Genomic DNA, 21,887 nt, shown 5'->3' with positions numbered 1-21,887 from the left:
CTGTATTATGATGGTGTTTTAGCAAAGAACAGAGTGACCAAATGCATTTTAACACAGTGAGTTCACTGGCTTTATCTTCCTGGGCAAGGGATTTTTGCCTTTGGGGCGGTGGAGGCATGGTGGGTCTGTAGCTGGTTTCTCTCTAGCCTCAGATCTTATGCTTAAAAGACAGTGCATCTATGTGCTAGCTGGGAATGGCAACTGCCTTCTTCACATAACCAAACCTATCCTGGAAGTTTTGATTGAACTTGAAGACACCTGAGGCTGCAGCCATACCTCTGCAGAGGAATAAATAGAAGCCAGGTCCAGGGAAGACAGAGGACATACAGAGAAGGGTAGAGGAAAAAAAAAAGAAACGACATGATGGTAGAAATAAGTCTGAATACATCATTGTGCAACATAAAAGTGGCTACCAGCCCGAAGCAGAATGTGCATAAAGTTGAAAATTCCATAAAATAATACAGCAAAATACATATATTCGGATGCATTATAACTCAAGGTGAAAAGTATTCTCCTCGAGACAGAAAGTTCCTGCTAATGAGTGAAGCTGCACCCCAGGAGGTAGAGCAGTTTCTACTTTGTGTCACCTACAATCCTTTCCAGACAGGGAGGATGACAGACTTGGAGGGGCTTGGACATACTGCTGTTCCGTGGGATAATTAGTGACCTTAAGCATATATCCACATCTTAATCCCCAGGATCTCTAAATATAATCATATTTGGGAAAAAAGTTGTTGCAGAAGTGATTAAGAATTCTGAGATTGCCTAGGAGGGATTTCTCTGCATTATAAGGATTCCTGTGGAGAGGGGCCCAAGGAAAGTGGGCTCATGAAAGGGGAGTCAAGGCTACACAAAGATGGAAATAGAGAGGAGTCAATGTAGCCATAAGCCAAAGAGTGCCAAGGAAGGTGGGCAGCCAACTAGAACCAGAGAGGTCATTGGACAAATTCTTTCCCACTCTTTCATGGGCATTCCCAACCTGTGAAGAATACATATAAATGTGACCCACAATTAAACTGTAAAGTTATTAAAAAGTGTCTTTTCTCCTTGAAACTTTTCTTTGTAGGTCAGCTGTGTGGTTCTTGAGGCAGACCACTGCAGATGGCAGTAGTAAGTCACAATGGACATGCTTGAGAGCATCTAGTCTTACTGATACCTTGGTTTTGGATCTCTGGCATCCAGCTTAGTGAATGAAGAGATGTCTGTTGGTTTAAGTCATGGTGTTTGTGGTCATTTGTCATGGTAGCGCTGGGAAATGAAACTTATAAAAATCTGACTTATGGGGGCTGGAGCAATGGCTCAATGGTTAAGGACACTTACAGATCTTCCAGAGGACTGAAGTTTGCTTCCCAACACTAATACAAAGCAGCTCCCTGTAACTCTAGCTCTAGGACACTTAGAACCCTCATCTGCTTTCCCCAGCTGCCTGCACATGCACAGACACACACATAAAAACAGATTTTGTGAATGTGAGCTTACAAGTGGTGTTTACTTATATTTTTTATTTTTATTTTTATTTTTTTATTTTTTTTATTAGGTATTTTCCTCAATTACATTTCCAATGCTATCCCAAAAGTCCCCAATACACTCCCCCCCCAGTCCCCCCCCCCACCCCCCCCCCCACCCCTTGGCCCTGGCATTCCCCTGTACTGGGGCATATAAAGTTGGCAAGTCCAATGGGCCTCTCTTTCCAGTGATGGCCGACTAGGCCATCTTTTGATACATATGCAGCTAGAGACAAGAGCTCTGGGGTACTGGTTAGTTCATAATAATGATCCACCTATGGGGTTGCAGTTCCCTTTAGCTCCTTGGGTACTTTCTCTAGCTCCTCCATTGGGGGCCCTGTGATCCATCCAATAGCTGACTGTGAGCATCCACTTCTGTGTTTGCTAGGCCCCGGCATTGTCTCACAAGAGACAGCTATATCTGGGTCCTTTCAGCAAAATCTTGCTAGTGTATGCAATGGTGTCAGTGTTTGGAAGCTGATTATGGGATGGATTCCTGGATATGGCAGTCTTTAGATGGTCCATCCTTTCTTCACAGCTCCAAACTTTATCTCTCTAACTCTTTCCATGGGTGTTTTGTTCCCAATTCCAAGAAGGGGCACAGTGTCCACACTTTGGTCTTCGTTCTTCTTGAGTTTCATGCGTTTAACAAATTGTATCTTATATCTTGGGTATCCTAAGTTTTTGGGCTAATATCCACTTATCAGTGAGTACATATTGTGTGAGTTCCTTTGTGAATATGTTACCTCACTCAGAATGATGCCCTCCATCCATTTGCCTAGGAATTTCATAAATTCATTCCTTTTAATAGCTGAGTAGTACTCCATTGTGTAAATGTACCACATTTTCTGTATCCATTCCTCTGTTGAGGGGCATCTGGGTTCTTTCCAGCTTCTGGCTATTATAAATAAGGCTGCTATGAACATAGTGGAGCATGTGTCCTTCTTACCGGTTGGAACATCTTCTGGATATATGCCTAGGAGAGGTATTGCTGGATCCTCTGGTAGTATTATGTCCAATTTTCTGAGGAACCGCCAAACTGATTTCCAGAGTGGTTGTACCAGCTTGCAATCCCACCAACAATGAAGGAGTGTTCCTCTTTCTCCACATCCTCGCCAGCATCTGCTGTCACCTGAATTTTTGATCTTAGCTATTCTGACTGGTGTGAGGTGGAATCTCAGGGTTGTTTTGAGTTGCATTTCCCTGATGATTAAGGATGTTGAACATTTTTTCAGGTGCTTCTCTGCCATTCGGTATTCCTCAGGTGAGAATTCTTTGTTCAGTTCTGAGCCCCATTTTTTAACGGGGTTATTTGATTTTCTGGAGTCCACCTTCTTGAGTTCCTTATATATATATTGGATATTAGTACCCTATCTGATTTAGGATAGGTAAAGATCCTTTCCCAATCTGTTGGTGGTATTTTTGTCTTATTGATGGTGTCTTTTGCCTTGCAGAAGCTTTGCAACTTTATGAAGTCCCATTTATCGATTCTCGATCTTACAGCACAAGCCTTTGCTGTTCTATTCAGGAATTTTTCCCCTGTGCCCATATCTTCGAGGCTTTTCCCTACTTTCTCCTCTATAAGTTTCAGTGTCTCTGGTTTTATGTGGAGTTCCTTAATCCACTTAGATTTGACCTTGGTACAAGGAGATAGGAATGGATCAATTCGCATTCTTCTACATGATAACCGCCAGTTGTGCCAGCACCATTTGTTGAAAATGCTGTCTTTTTTCCACTGGATGGTTTTTGCTCCCTTGTCAAAGATCAAGTGACCATAGGTATGTGGGTTGATCTCAGGGTCTTCAATTCTGTTCCATTGGTCTACTTGTCTGTCGTTATACCAGTACCATGCAGTTTTTATCACAATTGCTCTGTAGTACAGCTTTAGGTCAGGCATGGTTTATTTTTATTTTTAAAAATAATTTATTTTTTATACTCCATATTCCATTCCCCGCCCCCATCCACCCTTTGACTGCTCTACATCCCACATCTCCTCCCTACTTCCCCTGTCTCCATGTGGATACCCCCAACCCCCACCTGACTTCTAAACTCCCTGGGGCTTCCAGTCTCTTGTGGGTTAGGTGCATCATCTCTGAATGAACACAGACCCAGAAATCCTCTACTGTATGTGTGTTGGGAGCCTTATATCAGCTGGTGCATGCTGTCTGTTTGATGGTCCAGTGTTTGAGAGATCTTAGGGGTCCAGATTAATTGAGACTGCTGGTCCTCCTACAGGGTCACCCTTCTCCTCAGCTTCTTTCAGCCTTCCCTAATTCAACAACAGGGGTCAACTGCTCCTGTCCATTGGTTGGGTGCAAATATCTGCATCTGACTCTTTCAGCTGCTTGTTGGGTCTTTCAGAAGGCGGTCATGAGAGGTCCGTTTTTGTGAATGCTCCATAGCCTCAGTAATAGTGTCAGGCTTTGGGACCTCACCTTGAGCTGGATCCCACTTTAGGCCTGTTGCTGGACCTTCTTTTCCTCAGGTTCCTCTCCATTTCTATCCCTGTAATTGTTCCAAACAGGAACAATTATGGGTCAGAGATGTGACTGTGGGATGGCAACCCTATCCCTCACTTGATGTCCTGTCTTCCTGCTGGAGGTGGACTTTATAAGTTCCCTTTCCATTTTTTAAAAAATCTGTAACTACATTGTCTTAGTTAGAGTTTTACTGCTGTGAGCAGACACCATGACTAAAGTATCTCTTATAAGGACAACATTTAATTGGGGCTGGCTAGGAGGTCAGAGGTTCAGTCCATTATCATCAAGGCAGGAGGATGGCAGCATCCAGGCAGGCATGAGGCTGGAGGAACTGAGAGTTTCCCTTCTTGTTCTGAAGGCATCTAGGAGAAGACTGGTTTCCAGGGTGCAAGGATGAGGGTCTTAAGCCCACAACCACAGTGACACACCTACTCCAACAAGGCCACAGCTACTCCAACAAGGCCACACCTCCTAATAGTGCCAGTCCCTGGGCTAAGCATATTCAGTACCCCATATTAATTTATTAAAAAACTAACCATGTATGCACTTGGCAGTGAAGACAATCATGAGTGTTTTCAAGTCTTCATGCTAATAGAGGCAAAACAAAACAAAAGAGCAACCAATAATAGGCAGCAGAACATTCCATTGAGACTTAGAAGTTAAAAAAGAGCCATCTCAATAATGAATTAGACTAAAAATATGAGTCACAGTATTTAAAATCAACGGGCCATAGAAGGCTAACACAAAGTTACAGGATAAGATACTCATAGAGGAATGGAGAGCCAAAAATATATTTATTAGAAAACAGAAACTAGGGGAAGAAATAAGTAAAGTTTTTAACTAGAAATCAGTGAAAAGAACAACAGAACAAATCCAAAGAAAGTAGAATAAAGAGGAAAAAAAAATCAAAGAAGAAATTAATAAAATAGCCTGGAAGTCTAGGGGAATTAATAAACACTCTGAAATCATTAATACAAAGGCAAGTTATAATTGATAAAAACATAAATATTGTGAGGAAACATGAAGAAAAGGTCTGTAGCTATGGATTTAATCAACCATTCAAAACTTATCAAAGAATTTAGTCAGTATCTATCCATCCATCCATCCACCCATTCATCTATCCATATATCCATCTACTCACCCATCCATTTATCATCAATCCATTATCTCTTTCTCTCTATCTCTACCATCTATCTATCTCTACTATCTATCTCTCTATATCTATCTCTCTATCTCTCTATCTCTCTATCTCTCTATCTCTCTATCTATCTATCTTTCTATCTATCTATCTATCTATCTATCTATCTACCTATATACCTATGCTGGGGATTCAACTTAGGCTGTGGGCATGCTTTTCACATACTGTACCATTGAGCTACACTTCCAGCTCTAAGAGTTAAATATATTCTATGCTAGTAGTAGCTGATACTGAGTTTCCTCAGATAACACACATGATCACAATTTACCAAGGTCTAGAAACCTGAATAGAGAGGTGGCGGTAAAATAAATGGACACAAGAGGCAAAGAGCAAGAACCAGAAGCACTAAACAGGTAGTGTTTAATAGATGAGTTCTAAGAGCTATCCAGGCCCTCATAACTCAGGAGTGGGGGAACTGTTGTAGATTTCAGAAGGCTAGCCAAGTCATTTATAAAGTGAATGAAAACTCATTTCCCAAGCCAAACCAAGAAGCACGAGAAAATTCCAAAGCCTTCTGCAAAATTGTAAGGGAAATATTAATAGGTTTAATCCCATAGTTTCAGTGATAATGTGTTTTGAAGCAGTATAGTTGATTCAACAAGGAGTGTCTAGCCGTTTATCAACTACTCTAGTTAATCAGATGGAGAGGCTACATGATTTTAACAGTAAATGTTGCCTTTTGAGTCCTTTCCCAGTAAGCATTCATTCATAAAAGAAACACCTAGAAACCTGAGGAAAAGGAAATCCCTTGAATTGATAAATAGGGAAAAACTATAGAATCCATCAGAGCTAATTATGTGACAAAATTAACGTCAAGTAAATTCTCTAAAATCATGTCATAACCAAAATTCAATATCAGAAATAAGACTTGGAAAGGATCAAACACAATTATTATTTTTTCCATTGCTATAATTGTTCAATTTGAAAAATTCAAAGTCTTGCTTGGCACATGATGAGAATCAATAAACTACTGTAGCAAGAGTGTGTAATGAGTCAACTGGGTAAAGATCAGTCATTTTTCTTCTGTTGGAATAGAAAGTAGGCACTGCAGCAGAAAGAACGTTCTGGCTCCTAGCAGTAACCGGATTACTTCTTGGGTATCTGAAATAGACCTAGCCACTTCCCTCTGTGTTCTACTGAAAACCATCACATTAGGATGGCCAACCCTTCCTAAAAATACACATTCTACCAGCATCCTCTGCAGCTACTAGGGGTCATATTAAAGGGCTGCTGAGCATGGGGGAGTTCCTTTGAAAAGGCGTTTCTCATCAGAGGAGAAGATGTACCTCCAAGAAGGTGGCTTTGGCTCTTTTGTCTTCTTGCCAGGAGCATAGATATTAGAAATTATTTTTATTGTCACATTGTAAAAACTTTCTGCAGAAGATGGTGGGGAGGGGATAAGACTAAGGACTCCCCATTCCTAGTGATTTCCTAGAACAAGTCGCTGGCCCTGGACACCTTCACTAGGACATCTTGTTGCAAGGCCAGAAAGAAAAAGACCAAGGGAGGAGGAGCCTTAGTCATCGAAGCCACTGATAATTAATTAGTTTCTTCCACTCACAAGTGAATATAACCCTGGATTAAAGAAAAACTTGAAAAGCGTGAAAACCAATGATAGTCACATATCTGCTCAGGGCCCCAGTCCAGAGCATGAGGCCAACTGTTGTCAAGGGTGTGGAACAACAGAAATGCTCTTCTGTTGCTGGTGGGAAAGTCAGTGGTTCAAACACCTAGGGTGGCAGTAGGTAGATGTAGGGTCCTACAATACTAACCATTGTCTTACAAGATGCCCGCTAGCTTCACTCCTTGGTGTTTACCCACTAGGTGAAAAAGGTTGTGCCAGAGAAAAGTTAGTGATCCCCCAAAACACACACAGGAGCTGATATGATGCAACTCACAGCAGGGTCTTTATTCTATTTGAGCTAGCTCCCCCTGCCCCCCAGTGCACCACCATCATGCAGGATGATTTTGGTGGTGGGGGAGCCCCAAATGTCTATGGGGCAAGGCTTTATAGTAAGCAGCAAGCAGGGACTACCTGTGCAAGCATCTAATTGGAAAGCTGCTGTGGCCTTTAACATAATTGGTGGTGCTGGGAGTCATATCATAAACTTAACTTCTGCTCCTCTCTGCATTGGTGGTTGTTAGGCAAGGGGTGGGCTTGTAACCTGGGGGTGTAGATTTGTTGGGGGACTAACCTGGAGACACTGGTCTTGTTGAGGGTGTAACCTGGAGATGCTGGTCTTGTTGGGGATTAGCCTAGAGACTGGAGCTAGGCTCAGGTTTTGTTGGGGTGGGGGGCAATTTGGAAACTAATGCTAGTTTGGGTGGCTTGTTAGTCTACCTGAATTCAAACTTAGGTCAGGTTCTCTAAAATGGAGTTGAATTTAAAAGCTTTGGCATCTCAAAACATGTCCACACAAAAACCCCGTGAGTGAATATGTACATCAGCTTTAATTACTTCCATGACATCCTTCAGTGAGTGAATGGATAAATGAGCTACAGTACACGCAGCTCCATTCAGTGCTAAGCAGCTAGTAATAGAAAACGAGAGAACCGTAGATGTTTGCTATTTAGTGAAGGAAGCTGAGATTTCTCATTGTGCTCTGTATCGTTAGGGTTTCCGATACGAGAGATAGGCGACATGGAGGGGCCTGTGATTGCCAGAAGCTTCAGGAAGGAGGAGTTCTGTTGGAACCTTTGCTTGCCCCTGCACAAGCTGGGAAACCCCGTCTGCTTTCCTTTTTCCCAACTCAGCCAGCACTGGGAAAACCGAACAATGGAAGGGTGCCAAAAGCCCAGTAGTGCATTTCCAGCCACAGATGCAACCCACCTTTCTGACCGCCAAGGGGTTTAGCTTTTGACCATAACTGGACACAGTCCCAGCTCCAGGCTGACATGTCATCACCCCTTACCTAAGGTCTTTCCCTCCCTTAGTCCGGGCCTGAGACTTCCCTGGCCTGGTCCTGTTCTTTGGCTCAGGAGCAGTGCCAGATAAACCTGCATTTATTTGCTTTTATTGTGGTCTGATGTGTGTGTGTGTGTGAGAGAGAGAGAGAAAGAGAGAGAGAGAGAGAGAGAGAGAGAGAGAGAGAGAGAGAGAGAGAGAGAGAGAGAGAGAGAGAGAGAGAGAAACAGAGAGACAGAGACAGAGAGACAGAGAGACAGAGACAGGGACAGACAGACCTAATAAGCGTGAACAGGCAGAACATGGCAGCTCATGGGTCTCTGAAGGTCTGATACTGTAACAGTAGATGCTTCTCATTACAGGTTTGTCCAGCCTCACGGTGTGCAGACACCTAGAAATAATCGCAGTGTATAATGTGGTCGTGAGTGATGTTGACATGTTGGCCAATGAGGGCTCTGGGGGTTTGAGAGATACTCCATCCTGGCATGGAGTGCGGGGGCGGGGAGCCTGTGCATCTAAGGACAAGGATGTATGGGAAGCCAGTACCCCCCTCTCATTTTGCTATGAAACCTGGGCTGTCAAGATGGCCCAGTAGATCAAGGATCCTGCTGCCAAGCCTGATGGTGTTTGATTCCCAGGACCCATGAGGTGGAAGGTGAGAACTGACTCCTGAAAGTTGTCCTCTGACCTTAACACACATACATGTGAACACACACACTTATGCAAAATAAATAAAAGTGTAATGAAAGTGAACACTGAATGGAGAAAAAATGGCAATGTTTCACAGGACATTAAAGGCTAAGGTGCACGGATAAGCACACTGCATCTGCAGGTGGGAAGAGCCCCCTGCTACAAAGCTTTCATTTTCTCAGACTAAGAGTTAGCAGATTTCCGAGGAAAATCTCTTTGAGGTGATTCCTGGACGTTGACAAATTACTTTCAGAATTCATATGAAAGAGGAGCACAGAAGGAGGCGGAGCCTACCGGAACCTGGGAAAGGATGAAGGAAGTCTCAGGCCAGCATGAACAGTGAGCTCACAGGGCTCCACAGGGGAGAGCACCCACCATGACTGTGCATGAGTGAGTATTGGTGACAAGGGGGAAAGACAGCCTGCGGGATGTGGTATGTGTCCTGACAACATCTAACTACAGAGGAATAATGGTCAGAGCCCTTTCACCACTGTGGAGGCTGCGCCTTCTGTCTGGGAGAAGTAGATTCCTCTTCTGGGCATTTTTGGCTGGAGGTGATACCATAGCCTCCACCCAATGTTCCTCTGGCTTCTCTGTTCCTCTGGGTCTAGCTCTCACAGAGTATGGGCCGGTCTCCTAGCCTTCTTTGTTCCCTACCCATGTTTTCAAAGGCATTTCTCCCAATAAAAGCCTCCATAATAACCCATAATCATCACACCTGGGAAAGCTACTTCTCCCAGAATCTGGATAAGCAGAGGGGAAAAAAAAAACCCTTAAATTCAGTTCTCAAAGATGGAAACCGATTCTACAGGAATTAAAGACTTAAGCATAAGGCCAAATCTTTATTATCACTTGGAAAGAAAGAAAACTTTTTTCACCCTGTGGGTCACGTCAATTTCAATTTCCCTCACTGCACACGCTCATTGGCCTTGAACAAGCAAAGTAAATGCAGGTGGAATTGTAGAATCATGGGGTGGTAGCCCTGTTTGCTCTGAGGCTCTAGAGAGAACAAGGGCCGAACATCTGGCTTCTGGGACTTCTGTGTACCAGCAGCACTCACTGTCCTGAGGCAACATCTGACTATCACAGTCTCTGTCTCATACGGACTTCTCTGTGTGAGGTTGATATCCCCCTGCCTCGCTCCATCATAAGTCTGCTGTGATGGTGCTAAGATCCATCAAGGCAATTCAGGATGATCATGTGCCAAGATCGTAAGCTTTATGCCAGTAACAAGGAACCCCCTTCTCTCTCTCTCTCTCATAATTGTACAAGATGACAGGATCCATTGTGACATTTTTATACACGTACTTAATGAGTTCCCATCACCGTCTTTTGCCCACATATTCCTTATCTTCACAAAGGGTTCTCACCTCCCCACACAAAGTCTAGATTCTATGAATAATAATAATAATAATAAAACACCATGTAACTTTTGTAAAAAGATCCCCTTTCAGATCAAGAAACAGGTTCTAAAGATTGGAAGATGATTTCCTATCTTGGCACTCATTATGAGCTTACGGCAAGCAGGTGAAGTCTTAAAGCACAAAACATAAAACTATTGATAAATTTGGCTATGCAAAAATTCCAACTATGGTGCAATAAAAACTATGCTGCATGACCCAAGAACCAAAGATGATGCTGGGTGATCAATGGTTATTAAAGATGGCTCAGCGGGTAAGAGCACTGACTGCTCCTCTGAAGGTCCTGAGTTCAAATCCCAGCAACCCCATGGTGGCTCACAACCACCCATAATGAGATCTAACGCCCTCCTCTGATACATCTGAAGACAGCTACAGTGTACTTAGATATAATAATAAATAAATCTTTAAAAAAAAAGACTGACATGAGACAGGTTCCAAGTTTGCTGTCTCATGTCTGTGTAAATTAAAGGCAGACTCCCACGGGAGTATGTGAAGTGGAAGGAGGCTTTAATGAGAATTAGTTTTAAAAAGTAAGGTTGAGAGGACACGAGAGAAGCTCCGGGAGAGGGAGAGGTTCCCAAGAGAGGAAAAGCCATTAAATCCCTTTTCATAGTGGTTTCTATAGGGTCATGGAGGACATTGGACAAAGGCTGGGGTAATTTCTATTGAGACTGGTTAAACCTCTGGGCTATCAAGGGTCAGTGGGGAGGTAAGTTACTTATACCAAGGCCTTGGTGTTTTCATTGACATGATCTGCTTGTAGCTTAACCATGCAGAGATTGAGCTCTCCCAGACACCAAGATTTAGCTCAGTCTTTCATGGTTACCCCATAGTTAGCTCCATGTCTAAGGGTGGTGCGCTGGTCTCCTAGGCAGAAGCTTCTTGTTAGAAACCATTGTAACTTGCAGTTCAGTCTGCTATAATCAGCTGTGTTAGAAGCAAGAATTCTTGAAAAGACAATAGTGACAATAGTGCCTGAAACATATGTCCCTCAAGGGCTTTAGTGTTGATAGAACTTCTGGCTGCCATCTCTGGCTGTGAGACCTGACCCTCTTCTTACCTGTCTAGCATGGTTATCTCATACCCAGCTCTGTTAGCCCTCTTACTCGTCTCATACCCAGCTCTGTTAGCCCTCTTACTCGTCTCATACCCAGCCCTTTTAGCCTATTTGTTTATTTTCCCTGGTGTTCCAGACCTTGGCATGTAGATGCTCACCTTTACTGCTAGCCCCAGGCTCTGTTCTCTCTGTAACACAATAGAGTAATTTGCACTTTTCACCACGGGTCCTGTTTTCTGACTGTCTACAGGGAGCAGCTCCTGAAGCAATCCCATGCAAACAAATGTAGAAGAATGCTTATGGCAAGTTGAAAATGATAACTCTTCACCAATAATCAAATTGTGTTGTATGAATTCACACACCAAAACACTACATGGCAGCAAAGTTTATGATGATGGCATTGATGGTTTTAGGAATCTTGATGAGTACAGAGGGCAGATTAAAGAATGATATATGAGGTTGCACTGCACTTATGCAGTAAAGAGTACTTTGTTTCTTCAGCAGGGGTCTCGATATGAAGATTAGGTATCCTCATTAGGGTCACTATTGCTGTGAGGAAACACTGTGACCAAATAACAACTTGGGGAGGCGTGGGAAGCGGGTGCGGCCGCATGGGCCAAGATGGCGCCCGGCCCATTGCCAGGCCCCGTGAACCCCACATGTTTACTGCCTTGCCCGAACATTCGCAGTGAAACTGCATGTGTAAGTTGCCTGCCAAGTTAGATTATTCCTTGTGATCCGGATCTATCAGCCTATCTGTGACTGACCTGAGCTCGTGCCTGAAATGTGTGTGATTCTGATTGGATGAGGTAGTGTGGAGTGAGATGAGGTCAGATGCCGCTACTGTATAAGTATAGCCCTTGCCCTAAGTAAAAAGAGCTGTGCCCCAAGTAAAGCAGAAGAAGCTGCAAGTAAAGAGGAAGCTGTGGAAGCTGCATGAACCTGTCTCGGTGTCTGTGTCATTCTTGTCTCTGTGGGTCAGAGACTGTGGCAGGGAGGAAAGGGTTCATTTGGCTTACACTTCCACATCACTGTTCACCATTGAAGAAAGTCAGGACAGAAACTCAAATAGGAACTTGGAGGCAGGAGTTGTTGCAGAAGCCTTAGAGGGATGCTGTTTACTGGCTTGTTCCATATGACTTGCTCAGAGTGCTTTTGCTTTTATGGAACAGCTCAGGGATGGCACTATCTATAGTGGGCTGGGCCCTCCCCTAACAATCATTAATAAAGAAAATGCCTTATGTAAGGCCTACCTATGGAGTATTTTTTTCCTCAATTGATGTTTTCTTCTCTCAGATAACTTTAACCTGTGTTAAGTTGGCATAAAACTATTAGGCACACCAGGGTAACCTTGAATTCGCTATGTAGCCCAGGATGCCCTAGAACTCAATATCCACCTGCCTCATTCTCCAAGTGCTGGCAGTACAGGTGTGTACCTGAAGTGGAAGTTTCTGGTTCTGTCATGTGATGCAGACTCCCGTGGCATTTTGCTGAGGCAAGACCCATGGAAGGACATATGACCTTTGGAAAGAATATAAATAGGACTCAACAGACAGTGACTGGGCACTTGCGTAGCTAGTCATGCAATGATTCGTTGGTCCCAAGCCTTCCCGGATTTTCATTTCCTTGAAAGAGGCATCTTGTCTGGGTCTGGCCATTCCTGCTGACTCATGCCAATTCTGCAGAAGCCTGGCTGTTTCTGCTGGATCTTGCCACCACTGATGACTAGTATTTGGTATCTTGACGCTAGTAAGACGTCACTGGAGATTGGCATTGCCCTATAGAAACACTTCTAAACAGGTTCACATCCCCTTGTCCTATCTTTTCTCCCCTGCCTTTGGACAGTGGGTTAGAAAGGAGTTGAAGCATTTTGAGAACCCTTATTGAAGTAGTTTTTGAAAAAGCTAAGCCTACATGTATGGCTAGCACTGGGTAATTTATGTACTTATATACTTGATACTTGCCTGTAAAAAGTATACAACAGGTTTGTGGGGTTGTGTGCCAGTTTCTTTCAACCATTTCTGGGGAAACCATCAGATTGCTCTTTTTTTTTTTTTTTTTAAAGCAGGTAAATATCACTTTTTAGGGCTCAATTTTTCCTGTGTAGTGTAGCTCTCTGTATCTGGTCCTGGTTCTATGCTGACAATCTTTTCTGCCTTATTGTTTATGTCCCTGGGCTGTGGGAACTCTGGGGTCTCCACGTCTTTCCTGTACTCTCTGGGTTACAGTGTGACACTCCCATCCTAGTGTCCTGGTGGTCCAAGTAGAATCCTCTGGAGAAAACAGTTAAATTACACAATGACAGAATCCTCCCCGTCAGGTCTCCCCTAGAGTCCCTGGGGTCAGAGCTCAGGTTCTGTCAGGGAGGGAGGTGCAACACTGACTTCAGAAACTACCACCACAGATAAGCTTCATACTTGGCTCTCCCTGTGCTGGTCACACAGGCTGCCCAGTAGGGCAGTGACCTGGGCTTGGTGGCTACCACAGGTTCCCTGTGATGGTTGTCAGTCTTCATCACAAGGCCAGTCATACAGAGGAAGTATCTCTACTGACCTGCAGCTCTGTTATTTGCCTCAGGTTTACCCTTCCAGGTGTGCACGTGTCTCTTACCTAGACACTGCTTAAGTCTCCTCCACAAATACAGAATGCCCAACAGTTGCTAGGTAGACTAGTCTAATTTGAAGTTACGGCATTCCCGATCCTGTCTCATTATCACAGGGCCATCTTCATGCCTGTCTAGATTCTACCCTCCCCTTTTTTGTTGAGTCAGAGTCTTAGCCCAGGGTGGCTTCAAGCTCTTGATGAGCCTGCCTCCACCTCCCAAGTGCTGGGATTATAGGTGTGCAACTCCATGCTGGCACTAGGCTATCTCTCTTGAGAATGGTGGTCATAGTGGGCTGGAAGGCACAAATGACTTCATCTTAACTTGATCACATATAAAGACTCTTTCCCCAAAAAGATTATGTTGGTAAGTATGGGCATTAGGACTTTTGATTTTTTGAGTGTGTGTGTGTGTGTTTGTGTGTGTAGGGCATGAACTCCAATTCTCAGCGCTGTCTTTAGCTGGAATGTTACCTTTCTCGTTTTAGTGAGCTGGATAGTTCACTACAGCTGGTGCTGTAGCCTTCAAGGCTGCAGTTTGTTGGCTGTTGCTCTGCTGGCCTAGGAGCTCTGTGTGTTCCTTTCGTCTAGAGTGAATGATGGTTCCATTCTGAGTTACAGGCCAGGATGTTTACTGCCATCTGCACAAGGACAATTCCAAATTAGGTTTGAAATACAATGATGTCGGCTGCCAGCTCCATTCTCTGACACAGTGAGGTTCTATCAGTGATGATGACTTATGTAAGTGATGGGGGAGGGGTGGCGCGGAGGACTCACTTGGTTTGAGTAGTGTTAAAAGATTTCTGTTTTCTGATATGAATGTGTGTGCTTTGTGTGTGTCTGTGTGCATATGTGATTGAGGGGAGACTCACTTTGAGAAATAATAGATTCCTATTTGCTTATATGTATGTACATGTGTGTGAATGTGAGTGTGTGTGAGAGTGAGTGAGAGTGTGTGTGTGAGTGTGTGTGTGAGTATGTGTGAGTGTTTGTGAGTGTGTATGTGTGTGTGTGTAGATACTTGTGTCTGCTCACACACATGGAAGCCAGGGTACAACCTTAGCTCTCAAGCCTCAGGTGCCATGATTTTACTGTTTTGAAGCAGGGCCACTCTCTCCCTGAACCTTGCCAAGTAGGCCAGACTGCTTGGCCATCGAGCCCCCAGAGATCTACCTGATTTTGCCTGTCTACCTGCATCTGCCTCCCCTTGGACAGTGAGTATTTGCTGCCACACGTGGCTTTTATTAAATGTGGGTTCTGGGAAATCAAACTGAGGTCCTCATGCTTGTAAGGCAAGCACTTTACCAGCTGAGCTCTCTCCCCAGGCCAAGATTCCTATTGCTTATGAACTGCTGGGACCATGCTCATCATACACAATAGATTTGCCTCAAAAGGTAACTGTCAATTTATCTAACAGGGACTTTTGAAAGCTTTTTAAAAATCACTCAAACCAGAGTGCAGCATTTGGGTATGTGTGGGGAGGGTGATTTGAGGTGAAAAAGTTATCCCTTTGACAGAATAAAGAGAGGACGGTAGATGGAGTGAGGCATGCAAGCCCCCAGCAGAGCGTTCTGCCCAGGCCTCAGCCTCCTTAATGCCAGGAAAGCCCCAGGCAGCAGGTCCGTGTGGGCCCATTAAAGATAAGGCAGACTCTACAGAAGGTTGCAAAACTAAAATACATTTCATTTTGACAGCACATCGGGGGTTGAGAGTCTGCACAGGGCCTAGTTGTAGGCTTCAGGTGGGGCGTCTGGGTTGTTGCCGCAGCTGATCAATGAGGATGGAGGTTCTGGCAGAGAGGGTGAAGTGGGAGATGGATGTCAGGGAAACCATTCTCCTGGATTTTCTGTGGTTTTCATGGACCATTTTGTGGTTTTGGTACTGATAAGACATAGTCCTCGTCATTCAGAGAATTAAGCCATTTGAGTTCTAAGACCAATATAATTCAGGGCAACAAATAGAACTGAGGACACTACAGAAATGCTGGCCCAGAACAGGGCATGATCTGGGAGGACTTTCTGAACCTGGGAGCATCTCCATGAGGTTTTAAGGAGAGTGAAGAGAGGCTGTGGTAGGGAAGGATCTCTCCATATTTCAGTGGTCCTTTGAAAAGTAATGGACGGCAAGATGCCCAATATATTTCCCACTGTGATATATCTTGTTTGGCACAGTGAGGGCACACAGTGAGAATTCCTGTCTGATTCAGAAAAAGCCTAGAGTCACCTGTCTTTTCTGTATTAATTAAGATGCTTTTACTTTCAGAGGACAGATGGAGTAAGTCTATTTTCTTTTAAAAATATTTCTACAAAAGTTGAATAGTTCTTTTTTAAAAGTTGAACCAATTTGGAAAATGAGCGTTGTAAGTGAAAACAGAATGTATTAACGGTTTGGTGTAACAGCAATAAGTAGCTTGCCTCGCTCGGCAGGCATGTCACTGTGAGGTGGCAGAAGGTATTTGTGGTTCCTTGTTTCACTAAATACTGTTATTTCTAAGAATTCAAGCTATATTACCCCCTAACTGGGCAGATGAAATTCATGATCTATCCCAGACCCTGAGGACAAACTCCAAATGAGATAGCACACAGTTCTTACTGTGGTCCTTGCCCACTGCTTCAGGTGACCACAGGACTGTTCACTCTAGGATGGTTGGGAGCCATGCTCATTTGCATTCCAGACATTGCCTGTAGAGCCATCAGGTAGTTCTTCATTCTTTGGAATTGGCTTCTGTACGAAGTGAGGATGCTCTCCTGTCTGCGTGGTCTGCTGAATGAGTAAGGGGCAAGCAGGCAGCGAGAACACCAGTGACGTAAACACGTCCCACATGCCGGGCCTTTGCTCCTGTGTAGACAGGAGAATATGGCAAGTTCAGACTGAGACAGCAAGAGGACAAGAGTGTGGAGAGCAGGCACAGTAGGTTCCTGGTAGGAGTTAAGGGGCTTCGGTTCTTGGGGGATGTTGCCTGGAGGAGATAACTACAGTGCAGGTTGATACAATGGGTGGGTCCTGAAGAGTGACAACTTCCTTGTAGCAGAAGCAAAGCCAGTGAGGGACGGATTCTGGTAGATACCACAGGCTTCTTCTCAGCAGTGGGGAGAATGCCTTGAACATGGAGGGGTTGCTGGCTGAGAGAAGGGAGTCAGAGGGTCTGCTTCTTAGCAGAGATCAGTCAGCTTACACAGGAATCCTAGGCAACCCTCTTCTTTCCTTCTGTGACATCCTTGGGTCTCAGACACTTTGCAACTTCTGTTCTTTTATGCTCACAAGCAAAGAAGTAATTGACCTTCCTTCCTTCTTGCTTCTTGGGCTGACCTATTTGGCTGGTCTATTTTGTCTACAGCAGCTTAGCTGCCTTGGTGACTTAGAAAGGGATACTGAATGATGGTCTTTAAATTATTAATGATTTCAGCCTTTTGTAATTAAAATGCTCATTTTCTCCATGAATTTTAAGCATTCATATATCACAAATACAGATAGAATGTATTTTAATGAATAGTATTAAAACACTCAATTCCAAGTAATGAGGTTATCTCCACGTCTTGGCTGATAGTTCCTATCTGAGTCACTCATTTATTTATCCATTCTCTCACTAAATATTTTTTGCCCCCCTACCATGGGTAAAGTATGAATACAGCTTTGGAGATGTAGCTTCAATAAATTCTGGTGAAACAAATCTTGTATGCCTGAATAGCTCACAATTGGTTCGTCTAGACATTTCATGATAATTTTCAAATTTCAGCACCTAAAAAAGTACTCTGGTGGGAGAGAAGACACATCCAAGGTTGTGGGCAGGAGGACAAAGGGAGCACCGAGTTGAGTTGTGTAATTAGGTAAGCTGGGTATTAAGTAGGCTGAGAGACTGAGGAGGGATGAGAGGAAAGGTGGAGGGCGTTATAGAGCTGATTACATGAGCCCTAGCCATGGCTCCCATCCAGTAAGCTCTTCTATCAATATTTGAAGTCTGTGTTCTCTTTACCTAGACTCCGAGTAAGCATTTCTGGTCTGTGGAGTCCAGCAGAAGTGTGACTTTTAGGGCCTTGTAACAGTGCCGTGTACTTCTCTAGTCTTTCATGACACTTTTTAGAAGTCATGGCCATGTTATGAGGAAGCCTCAGCAAGCCCAGGTGAAAAGATCTCAGACCTTTTGTGTGTAGTAGGTGTGGTCTTCTCACACTCCTTCAGGGATGTGCTTGCTAGTTTTACATCAGTTTGACATAAGCTCGAGTCATTTGGGAAGCGGGAATTTTAATTGAGAAAATATCCACCACCAAATATTGGCCTGTGAGCAAGGGAATGGAGCATTTTCTTGATTGATAATTGATGTGTGTGTGTGTATGGGACTAACCCATAGGATGATGGTTCTGGGTACTTTAAGAAAGCAGGTTGAGCAAGCCATGGGGAGCAAACCAGTTACCAGCACCCCTCCATAGCTCTGCTTCAGCTCCTGCCTTCAGGTTCCTACCCTGAGTTCTTGTTCTGATTTCCTTAAGTGACAGAGTTGTCAGACTAGAGAGTTGTGAGCTGAAATAAACCGTTTTCTTCCCAAGTAACTTTTGGTCATGGTATTTATCACAGCCTCATCCAGTAATTGGCTAAGAACACCAGGAATGTAAGGAAAGATGCCTGAAGACATGAGCATGCTATAAGAAGTCCTTTGGGAAGACATTCCAGAAATCACAAACAAAAGGCAGGAGCTGTTCCTCTCTAGGCACAGTCAGAATTCTTGATCCTTAGAAGTGGAATGTAAAAGAACTTCCCCCTCTCTACTTAATTCAGAGACATTTGAGACACTTTGACTTTTAGTTTATTTCAAGTGAGATTGGTTCTTCTTTTAAAGCCAGATATGTATAATATTTGTGTTTTGTAATAACTCCCTTTGACCCAGAGTTTTCAGTGAAAAGCCTACTTATTTGTTTTTGTTTTGGGGTGACATTGAGGAAAATGACTTCCATGCTGTAGCTGCTTTATAGCAATGCCAACAAGAAGTTAAGGGATAGCTGTCTGGGGCTGAGTGAACTATGTGAATGAGGGAAGAAGGATGGGGTGGCAGCTGGGAGACTGTGGGAGGATCCTAAGATGCTACAGGAGGTTGGGATAAACCCATCCAAGGGACTAAGCAATCTTTCATATTAAAGATGATGCCTAAGGTCAGGCTGACAATCCCAAGTAATGAGGCTATCACCCAACTCACCAACCCTTGGACTTGGCTATTTATCTAAATCCTTTCTCATTGGGCATGCAGATATCTTTCCAAATGTGAGTTGGTATCTGTGGAATGATTTTTCTTTATTTTTTTAATTAAAATATAATTATATCATCTTCTCCTCCCCTTTCTTTCTCCATCCTCTGCCATTACTTGCTCTGCCTCCTTTCAAATGCCTTTTGTTCTTTAATTATTATTGGTGCGCACGCGCATGCACACACACACACACACACACACACACACACACACTACTTAAGACCTGAATACTACCTGCTGAGTCTGCTTAATGTTACTTTCAGGTATATGTTTTAGGGCTGGTGACTTGGTACTGGATAACATAGAGGGTGTTTATTCCTGGGAAGGCTATTTTTCTTTCTCGGCAAGTTTTCGTTGTGGCTCTTGGTCTAGGGATGGTCCTTGAGAAATTTCTCCCATTCCCGTTGGCAAGCCAATTGTCGTCGTGGTGCAGGTCTTCTTTAAGTAGCCATTTTGTTGGCATTTCATAGGCATAGCTTCCCTATCATATGTTTTCTTCCATCTGTGGAGGAAGCGGCTCTCAGTAGCTGCCAGGAATCAGCAACACTGTTGTGTGAAGATCTGAGAGAGAGTTAGGTGCTTATCCCCTGGCCAGGACTTCTGGTATCCTTTGCAAATAACGTATTAATTTTGGAGCTCTGGTCCCTGCTGCTCTGTGTCAGTTCCTGTGGTTGTTTAGAGAAGGAGCAGGAAACACCACCCCCCTACATCCCATCCCTTGCTCCCCAAGTTGATTTAATCTGCCGATGAGGGTTCCTGCGTCACAGAGGGTCTGTGACTTTTGTTGCTGCATGAGAGTCTAGCAAAGACTCCTCGCCTTCCTCTGTTAGGCCTGTCAGGCTGCGTGACAGTGGGAGTTTCCCTGCATTTGTCAGAAGCTGTGCAGTATGCTGATCTTAGGAGGCATGGCTGGGTACAGGAGCCTGTGGCTCTGCAGAGTACCTGAGACTAGCTCAAAACGATAGTTCATAGAACACAGCCAGCATCTCAGAGGCATCATGGCTGGCAGGAGACCTTCTGCTTAGATCTGCAGTAAATGCTGATAGTTCCTGTTCCAGGTCCACAGCCCAGCTAGGGAGCTCCTGACCTTTGGAACAATTCCATGTGCTCACATACCTATCAACCTGCAGCATCATATCCCTTTATCCTCAGCACTCAGCCTGTGCGTGGAGTAGATTGGGGTGTTGTACAGAGAGGATCAGAGCCCTTTACATCTGGATGGGACCAACCAATAGTGGGCTAGTGTCTGCCCCACTCTCATGGGGGAACAATGGAATGCTTTAAAAGGGGGCTTAATGGGCCATCTTAGTAGAAATATGGAATATTTTGTTGCTGAGAGGTCTATATTTTCACCTGAAGGTCTCTAGTAGAAGACTGGATTCTGGGCAGCTAGGATGAGGGTCTTAAAGCCTACACACTTCCTCCAACATGGCCACATCTACCCCAAAAGGCCACACCTCCAAATAGTGCCACTTCCTGGGCCAAGCATATTCAAACCACCACAAAAGCACAGGGAAGTCAGCAAAGCTGCCATGGGGATGACCTATTCACAGACAAGCTCTTCACTGGCATCTATTTCTGCTTCCTCTTCCTTGTCTGTCTTGTACTAAGATGGATAGTGATCTTATAGGTACTGACTGATCCATTGGCTTTATTGAGAGATAGATCCTTCTTTTTCTCTTGTTCTGTGTTTGAGAGTTTTGACTTTATTTTACTCTTCTTAGGATGCCTGGAGTCAGAGGAAGGAAGAAGGAGAGGATGAAGGGGAAGAGGAGAGGATGGAGAGCGGAAGGAGAAAAACGAGGAGAAAGAAACAGGAGCAGAAGGAGGATGAGAGGAAGAGGAAGATGAAGATGAAGATAGAAGAGAAGACAGCTTTATTCCTGGAATTTTGTCTCTAAACGATGTAATTTCCTTGGAGAACACATCAGGCAGGCTCAGGCCAAAGCCTTCCTGTCCTAACCATCACACACCTCCTCATCTTTGTTTCTCCTGCTGCAGGCCAGATGCCAGATGCATGATGCCCTCTGAAGTGTTCTACATGGCAGTGGAGGGCAACATTGCAGTGTGTGCACGTGTATGCATGTATGTGTGTGTGTGTGTGTCTGGCTTAGCCTGAGATTGCCCAGTTAGTTGCAGGGCCTGTTGGCAACATTTCCCTTCCCTTCCTAGCTCTTTCTGTTCTTCCCCTTCCTCTCTCCCTTCTCTTCTCCATCTCCCTTCCCTGTCCTTTCCTTTCTTTCTCCCACTGTAAAAAAAAAACATGTCTGCATGCCTACGAGTAGAAGCAGAAGACACCCATGTTTTGCTCCACTCCCTCATCAGTCTGGTTCATTTCTCCAAGCACAGCTGCCCTTAACAGTTTGTCTTCTTTAATCATCTGGCGGTTACCTCCACATCTCTAAACGATTGCTCTCCCAGCTCTCTTGATTTATCAACATTAAACACCATCTATTGGCTTCCTGCTGGAATGGATGAGAATCTACCTTCACTCCTCCGACCTTCCCCTTCCTGAATGTTGTACCACCTATTTAGTTCTACCTTTTTTTTTTTTTTTTAAAGAACTCAAATTAAAATTTTAATTAAAAATTTTTTCTGGGAAGCTATTAATACTACAGAAGCATGGGATTAGAGGCCTAACAGGAGCAAGACCCTGGTGCCAGCGGAAAGACATGGCGGGGCTGTGACCTTAAGGTCTGAAATCCAGAGCGGACTGGGCAGTGGTCACCCAGCCCCATCACCTCTGTATTGTTCATTCCAGAAGGAAAGAGTGCAGGGAAGCAGGAAGAATTTA

This window comes from Mus caroli, unplaced genomic scaffold (assembly GCF_978045245.1).
Source record: "Mus caroli unplaced genomic scaffold, Mus_caroli_1 scaffold_16, whole genome shotgun sequence".
NCBI classification, from domain to species: domain Eukaryota; kingdom Metazoa; phylum Chordata; class Mammalia; order Rodentia; family Muridae; genus Mus; species Mus caroli.
The sequence above is the reverse complement of the archived record's forward strand: the minus strand, read 5'-3'. Positions refer to the sequence as shown.